Below are 9727 nucleotides of genomic sequence, written 5' to 3'. Positions count from 1 at the left end.
TCCTTAGTGCTTCTAGGAGTGATGTCTAAGCACAGTCTCAGGAGTAAGTGCTGAACATAACTGGGTATGGCCTCAAAATAAAAATATATATTTATCCATATATATTTATATATACATATACATTTTGTTATATATAATAAAATAACGTTGTACTAGTAGGAAAAATATAATAAAAAGCTTATTTTAATCTAATAGAACCTTTTATATAAAAAATAACTTTATTCCCTAACTTCTTAAACTGTGGTTTAATACGATCAGATAGCTAAACATGAAGTCATAAAAATCTTAAAGTAAACAAATAAGTTCAATAGATTCACTATCAGTAAATGATTTACTTTTTAAGTATTCCAATATATAATCATATGTACATTTTTTTTCAAAATAAAGGGGTTTATTTATTTGACTAATTTTGAAAATTTCAGATTAGGCCAACTTTCTCAAGAGCTGGACAGACTTTGCATTTGAAAAAAATATCCATATTTTGTAGCATTCAGATTATATTCTTAGAAACTTAGTTCTATGTTCAGCATAGACCCCTGACAGTTTTCTGGAAACTATGTACAGAGATGGAGATCTAACTGTGGTCAATTTAAGTACAAAAAGAACATTAACCCATGTGCTTTTTATCTATTAATCTTGAATGGGAAATATTTAAGAATCCCTGAATAGTTCTACTAGAAATTGACCTATTAGGACAGAAGAAAAATATCTGGCCTTACACTGATATCAGCAATAGCAGAAAAGGTAGTCTAAATTTCTACCCTTGCAGACTTTGTCAAGATTACTTAGCACTATATTTTAGTAAGTATATCCTAGCAAGTAGAGTTAACACTTGTACTGCTTCCTAATGAGAACATATGTCGACATCTCAAGTTGTTCGTTTATAAAGAGCACTATATGAGAACAATGACAAATATTATAGCATTGAAGAGTTTGTGAAGGTAGTTTTTTTAATTATAATACAATGATTTACCAAATGTTCATTATAAAGTTGTTTCAGGCATTAAATATTCAAACACTACTCCCAACACCCTTCACCAATGTCCCCAATTTCCCACCCACCACCAAAACCTGCCTCCATGTAGATACAAATAAATGTATTTCATGTTGTTTATTACAGCACAAAGTCACATGGAATTATCAAAAATTAGAGCAATAAAATTTAATTTGAGTTATTTCTATTTCCCCAAGGTATCACTAAAATCTGTGTCTAAAGATTTACTAAGCTTTGGTTCGTGCTAGTTGGGCCTTCGGAATTACTATTTAGGCTCACAGAGCTTGGGAGATTACTATATAATTTTCCCATCAGAAATCCTGTGGGATAAACTACTAAAAAATTTCAAGCTGTTGCACTGCTGAATGCAGTCACATTGCCCAGGATTTATATATCTGAAATAAATCTGGTTGTTTGTCATTTTGATAAGGTTAAGTTGAGGAGCTGGGTTATTCCTGTAAAAGGGTGGAGGTTGTGGTACTGAGCTGTAGTTCATGTAGAATAGGGAATCTGTCCCTACCCATTCTGAGGATTTTAGAGCTTCAACCTAGACTGGATTATCAGGGAAATATTGTCAGAAATTATTTTCTTTTAGATAATTAGTACACAATTTTTTCTGTTGGAAAAATGAAATTCAAGTAATGAGTCACAAATTTTAACTACCAACTAACTGGAACAGGATGATTTCCTCTAAGTAACCAATAGATACCAAATGAGGAACCTAATTTCTTTCCATGCCCAGCAATTGGAAAGTAGAAGCACCCCCTTTAAAGCTTGGGAGGACTCTCAGAAAGATCAGTTAATTCAGAAAGCACAATAAGATCTAATTGTCTAAGAATATCATATAAATGTCCAAGTTAAAAAAAATTTCACAAAAATGACCACCCTCATCATCCTGAGAATCAGTAAGATCTGAATCTAAATAAGAAAAGACAGTTGGCATATGCCCACACTAAGTTGATAAAAATGTCTACACATTTGAGCCAGAGCAGTGGTGCAAGTGGTAAGGCATCTGTCTGTCTTGCACACGCTAGACTAGGACGGACGGCAGTTCGTCGATACCTCGGTGTCCTATATAGTCCCCAAGCTAAGAATGATTTCTGAGCGCATATCCAGGAGTAACCCCTGAGTGTCAACAGGTGTGGCCCCAAACCAAAAATATATATGTATATACGTATATATACATATAAATGTCTACGCACATGAAACAAATTGCATAATGGAAACTGCCAGCAAATCAAAGTTCTTAGGTTATAAATACAGGTATAGGTCACATCAAATATAAATTCAAAAACAGTTAAAAAACACTAAAATTAGAAGAACATGAAAATATTGAATAAAATCATAAAGATTAAAGTATCAAAAAGAAACAGTGAATCTGATGAAGAAACAGAGATGTTAGAGTAAGTGAGCATAGGGTAAGGTTAGTATATATCCAGTTACCCCAAATCCTCCTAAATGTCTATTGCTAGGGTTGTTGCCCAAGGGGAGAATCGGAAACTATGTATAAATTTCTTAGCAGGGCCTTTGTTTCATTAGTGAAGTCACTCATCTACGTCTGTTTAGCCTTTCTTGGGACTTGGAATTTTTCTTTTCACTGTCATTTGAGCTCTCAGATGAATTCTGCATCTCACAGAACTTGCGGCTGGTTTAGATTTCAGTCAGTGTTTCCAATGTATGTTTACAAAGAAGTCCTCTCTCTCTCTCTCTCTCTCTCTCTCTCTCTCTCTCTCTCTCTCTCTCTCTCTCTCTCTCTCTCTCTCTCTCACACACACACACACACACACACACACACTGCAACATGTAGGTCATAATATCATGACCCTTTAGATTGTTTTAACTGTTATTTTAGTGCAGATAATACTCATAAGGAGTCTCCTTATCAATAACCCTACGTTTATTATTTGTCATTCGAGTAGATTTACACATATTATTTTCCTTTAGCTATCCAAGTGGTATGAGCCTGTTATCTTTTATACCTTCTTTCTGTCCTCTCTTGTTTTCTGTATTTAAATTCTTCAGAGAGTACCTAAGAGAACGTTCATTGCATCTCCCAGGGACATCTGATGTCAGCACATCTCTACACTGAGTGCACCAAATAATCATAAACTATTCTATCAGGCCTCACATTATTGGGCTTACTTACTTCCCTATCACAATATTTCCTAGTATAATAAATAATATATAAATAACAAATAAAAATGTTCATACTATTACTTTTACCGTTTGTTACTAACACCATTTATCCTTTAGTTGAATTCATTTTGTGATAAATATTACATTATAATGTAATCTATGCATGTAACATATAGTATAATATATATCATACATATATGCATAACATATAAACCATATATACATATATAATAATACTTTTGTGATGCATGCATTATATAATGTTATATAAAATATATATCTCACTTAACAAAAAGTATCAGAGAAGCAAAGCATTCAGATTTTTCTGCTCATTCTCTATCCCTCTCTTTCCTGCATGTTTATCCTCTATCTCAAAAACAGCATGGTTCGAGGTATACTAAAACCTAGAAGAAAGATAGAAGCATTTATTGAACATATGAGTGAAAGAATTTGAACGAGTTTATAATAATAAAATAATGATATAAGGAATAGATGAGAGATATAAAGGAGAGGAAAAGAGTGGAAAGCGAGGAGAAGGAGGAAATTGAAGAAACTAAGACATATACAATCCGGAATGCCCGGATTCAGAACATAGGAGCCAGTCCAAATCATTCTGACTCCACATTCATCCAACTAAGATGTTCCTTTATGTTAAACTGAAAACATGCCTCTCTTCACTTTCTCAGCAAAACATAGAAAAGATGACCACATAATATTCTCTTTTATGAATAAGTATACCCCATATTTCCAACTAGCTTTGATGAAACTTTGCTTCATCTTTATTCCATTTATTAAAACTTGTGTTCTTTTAATTTTAGGTTACTTTCATGCCCAATATAAATAAATCTGTGTGAATAACATTTTAAAGATGTTCATATGTATTTATTTGTTTACTTAAAATGTTATTAATGCAAGTATGAGGCAGGTTTTTATGTTTTTTGCCCCAGGGAAAGAACAAAACAGAAGGCAGGCATTCTCAGACAATTCTCTTGAAATCATACATTTTTCCCTCAAAATCTCAAGACCTAAAAAGATTATACTGTATACCCTGTATGGAACAAAGACATAGGACATTGTGGAAGAAACAGAAGAATATTTTTAATCAAGAGATGCCTATGTTACATTTCTTCCCACTTTTCTTTTGGCTTTTGCCCAAGGGACAGAAATTTCCAGAACTGGGTAAATTGGATGTGATCATGCCAAATAACTTGAATTTGTGTTTGTCAGTGTTTCCTACACTCCAAGTTATACAAAGAAACAAAATCAATAAAGTTAGAAGGCCTGTTTGACCAGATACTGACATAGAAGAGTTTCATGGTAACAAAGGTGCAAAGATAACCAAGGAAGTCACAAAGAGTTAGTAAAGCAGGTATGGTATTTCTTTGCTCTTGGGCAACCCAGGTTGGTTCATTCTTGGAAAAAAACATGAATGAGATCCCCTAAGCCCACCACCATGTCAGACCATTGAGAACTTGTATAATTTTGAGGCTCAATGAGACCACCAGGGAAATGAATTGACTTTTTTAATGGCTTCTTGTCAGGATGTTTCCCCCAAAGGAAAGATAACTCAGGACTAAACTATTCTTTTACTACTGTGATATTAAGCTATTTTGAAGATGTCTTTAAATGAATGGAACCATAACAGGAATATCAAGAACCACTGAATTGATAAACTACTGTTTGCTGTTTGAGTCTAAAATGTTCAGTGGTATAGTAAATTATCATTATTATTATTATTATTTGGAAATAAGCTTTAGCATGGTATTTCATAAGGAAACTAGAGTTTATTGTAAAAGCTAGCATTTGTATTTTAATGATTATATATACTGATTATCACATTTTATTATATTATTTTCTATAGGTAATATTTAAATAACATAAATTTTAGAGTTAGAAAACAGAAACAATCAACTTTTAATACCAGTAAAATGAAAGCTAGGAAACAGAAAATATATCTGGAAAATATTTGTAATAATACATCATACCATATTGAGACAATTTTTAATATTAGAAAATGCAAGCTTTCTTTTCATATAAATTTAAAAAATACGTATATTTTAATTTATTATTAGATTTTCTGTGCAGTGCTTTATAATAGCTATAGCTGAAAAGCACATTTGTTTATTTAATAGGTCTAAAATATAGAAAAATGATTTAAAGATTTGTGTATTTTTTTCTGACCTCAAACTTTGCTCGTTGCAAAGGAGCATTACTTGCTGTTTTTAATAAACAAAAATACAAAGAAACATTGCATATATAACTCATTACAAAAACAAAACTAAAGTTCTAGAAGTAGTGAACAGTGCTAGGTTATTTAAATAGTTTGTGAATAATTTGTGAATTTTGGAGGATTTTTAAACCTAAGACATTTTTATATCTTCACATGATACCAATTGATGCATTTTATTTTTCTTGATCGCACATATCTAAGTTATGTTCGGTCTTCAAAATGTAGCTTTATATTGCATACATCTAAGATATTATTATGCATGTCACACAAAAGAACACAAGTTCTAATGAATTGAATAAAGATGAAGGAAAAGTAGAGTTGAAAAATTCTAATAACATATATAAATTAATAAGTAAATATATATTAAATTTATCAGATAACTGAAGGGAATATAGTGTAGGAGGTAAGACTGTTTTGTCATTATTTATGAGAGTCATACATAGCTTTATTGAGAATAAGTTCAAAGGAAAGTTCGGGAATAGCCAAGATGTCACTTGGGAAAGTGACATTCTGAATGCAAATATGAGGATAAGAGATAATACAATATTTAAGTCACATGCTGCCAGTGGTGAACCATCTCTCCCACCACTTTTTCTTTTTTTATATTGACTCAGTTCCAAACTCTGGCCTCATATAAAGTCCCTAGAGAATGGCCAGAACTGATTTCAGATCACAGAGCCAAGCAGTAAACTCTGAGTAGAGCCAGGTGTATATCTACCCCTAAACAAAACAAACAAACAACAATAAACAAAACATATAAAAATACAATAAGAGCAAGTAGAAATGCTCTTAGGGTGAAACTTACCAGATCATCTCAAAAAAATATAAACAATGAAGCATGTAGCAAGAGACTGAGAACTATTATAGTCTCTCAATATTAATCAAAAAAGTTCAGATATGTGGTGAAGATTTGCAAAGCATGCACAGTAGAACTTATTAGTCATTTGATTAAGAGCTTAAAACTCATTAAAATACAAAGCTGACTTGTAGTCAAAGATAACAATTTGTTTAAGTTTTTTTGAAGGGGTTTATTCTAATTCTGTGTTACTGAAAGATTATTCTAAGTTCACTGTTGAGCATACTTAGAAACAAAAGACAGAAGAATCTAGATGAAAATACAAACTACTCATAGATGTAAAATGCTGGACAGCAGTGTTTTGACAGTAGGGATGCTAAGAAACTCTAGATATGCTGAAGAAAAGACCAAAACCTTGCTTGTCTAAGTAGAAGATGAGAGGTTAGGGAGTGATGAACTGTGAAGCATTAGTCCTGAAATATTGGAAGGCTAGTATTGCCATTATTTTGTTTCAATTATTTTTCAGTCTACCAACACAGAATTCATAAAAGATAAAACTCTCTAAAAAACACGACAAAAGATACATGAACAGATGAGTGGGCCATTTTGAACTAAATTTGTTATCTCTCTAATTTATGTATCAATGGAACCTCTAATCCTAGTACCTAAAGCCTGATTGATTCAAATACATTGTCCTTGAAGATATGATCAATTTACAGCATGTCATTAGGATACATCTGAATCTAATTTGAATGATTTTTAAAAAGTTGACAGTTAATTTTTTCTATTTTAGGCTATTTTTTCTTGAATATATTTCCTTGAATACACTTAAATACTTCTAGAAACATATGATGGAAGATCAATTGTGTTGTTTCTTTTTTCTACACTTCTTCATAAAATCATTCAGAGCAGTATAATAATATATCCTGTGTATTCTTCAATTTGGGTATAATGAAGGCCTTTCTCTTGTGTTGAGGTACAATATGCAAGACCATACACCTAACTAGGTTTGGTCATATGTAAGGCAAGTGCCTTAATCTCTGCACTATATCTCAAGTTCTAATATATTTTTGAAAAATATTTCTGCACAATGCAGGATCTTATTTAATTCAATCTAGTTCTCCATAAAACACCTAAATTCCCATATCTTGAATTATACCTATTTACAACACATTTGTTTTATTGTTGCAAAGGTTATGTACTTCCTAAATTCTATCAGTTCCAATAAGACTTACAAAGCTCATGTTTTCATTTGCATAGATTTGTGTTTCTTGTAAATTGTCAATAACACACAATTAGTAAGTATGGGAAGGCACAAAATGCAAATCTGTTAAGTTATATTAAAATAAAGTTATATATATATATTGTTCCTTAAAAAAGCTACAATACAAACAGAATTTTTTGTCCCCCCATTTGTTCTTTTTCCTTTTTTTTTCCTTTGCTCTTACCTTCAAACAGAAATAAATAACTTGAACCATCTTGTTCTGCCTCTCAAATTAATGGGGAAATAATGGAGGGCACCAAGACCAAACAGTCGTATGAACATTGAGTAGAAATAAAAAAGAACAGACTTGAACACCAAATCAAAGCCAACTACAGCAAAAACGATACCCAATGTACAACAGGTTAGACACAGGAGGGATCACTTGTACTAGCAGCCTGGGAGGCAAAGGAGGAGCCATAAGCGATGCAGGCTGGGAACAGGGATGGAGGGAGGACAACATTGGTGGTGGGAATGCCCTTGATTCATTGTCACTATGTACCTTAAATTACTACTGTGAATGATTTGTGATTCACTTTGGTCAAAATAAAAAAATTATTAAGATTAAAAAAAGAATAAAAATGGAGTGATGTGTTTTAAGAAACAAGAATATAATGTCAAGCCAATGGTATAAATTGAATAACAGAGGAGTGAAATGAATCAAAGACCAGCTCATATAATCAAAAGTAAGAATATGAGGGGGCCGTAGGGATAGCGCAGCAGTAGGGCATTTGTCTTGCAAGCGGCTGACCTAAGAACTGCGCGAGGTTTGATTCTCCGGCATACCAAATGGTCCCCCCAGCCAGGAGCTATTTCTGAGAACAGAGCCAGGATTAACCCCTGAGAGTGACCGGATGTGGCCCAAAAGCCAAAACCAAACAAACAAAATAATAGGGCATCATAAAAAAGAGTGAAAAAAATAAAATAATAGGGCATTATGAGTAAAAGACCTTACAGGTGAGCAGAGCCATTGACTGAAAAACAAGTGGATTTCTTCTAAAAGTAAAGGAGTCATTGTAAGACTCATTTCTCAGGGTAAAGGCAAGAAAATAAATATTTGGAGTATTAAAACAAATAGTATTACCTCTATATGACTCATAATATTATTATTGGCAGCACTAAGTATGAAGCATACCAAATTATAATTGATGCAAGAGTATATAAAGAACTCTGGTAAATATATATGTAAATATGTAAATATATATACATATATGTATATATGTGAATATATATGTATATATATTCAAAAGTAAAATAAACCCATTCATTTATAACAGCATAAATAAATCTGTCATAATACAGGAAAATAAGTATTTCATAATATTAATGTAAGCCTCTAAAACAATAAAAATATCTCAGAATACAAAAATATATTTGTGCTTGCAATAGTCTATACATACATTGAGATCATGGATAACTTGTTCATAAAGTGTTTATAGCACCAGATGAATAAATTCTTGATATATAATGTATAATATAGCTTCTGTTGTTAATCTCATGGTTCTGGCTACTTTAAGCCTTATTAAGAAGGAAAATATCATATTAAATATCTTCACAATTTTTCTCTGTGTCTCTTTCTGTCTTACTTTATCTCTCACAGAAAGGCACATACATACTTTCAAAACCAGGAGTATCTGGTATTTTGTATATATCATTATATTTATTGTAGTGGGGATTAGATTATTTTGTACTCAAACTCATCAAATAGTAAATAATGTTTATACTTTTCAAACAAAATATTTTTGAAATTAATTTTAAATTTATTTTTGACAGCTAGAGAGATACTATAGAAGGCAAGCACTTACCTTGCATGTGACTGGGATCAAACTGGGTTTGATCCTGGGCATCATATATGGTTTTCTGAGTTCCACAAAATATTAACCTATCACAGAGCTCAGAACAATTTCTGAGCACCACCAAGTGCAGCTAAAGCAAACAAAAATTTTGGTTGGATTATTTTACTTTTGAAGTAAGATGTTGGCTAGGACGGACTGCAGTTCTTCCCAGATGGTCCTCCAAGCCAGGAGCGATTTCTGAGTGCATAGCCAGGAGTAACACCTGAGCGTCACCAGGTGTGGCCCCAAAAAACAAAACAAAACAAAACAAAAGGTCACATTTTATTTCAAATGAGTAAAGCATAAAAACATTAAATTCTCTATTTACTTAAATGACATACTACACAGTAAAGTAGGAAGGTTCATGCAAAATATAAAAATAAGAGAAAGAAAAGTTGGAAAGAAGGAAGAAAAGAAAAAATAATAGGAAGATCAAAATATGAACATTTGTTTTTATATTGTTTTGAAATTAAGA

The sequence above is a fragment of the Suncus etruscus genome, chromosome 3 (assembly GCF_024139225.1).
Source record: "Suncus etruscus isolate mSunEtr1 chromosome 3, mSunEtr1.pri.cur, whole genome shotgun sequence".
In the NCBI taxonomy this organism is placed as follows: Eukaryota; Metazoa; Chordata; class Mammalia; order Eulipotyphla; family Soricidae; genus Suncus; species Suncus etruscus.
The sequence above is the reverse complement of the archived record's forward strand: the minus strand, read 5'-3'. Positions refer to the sequence as shown.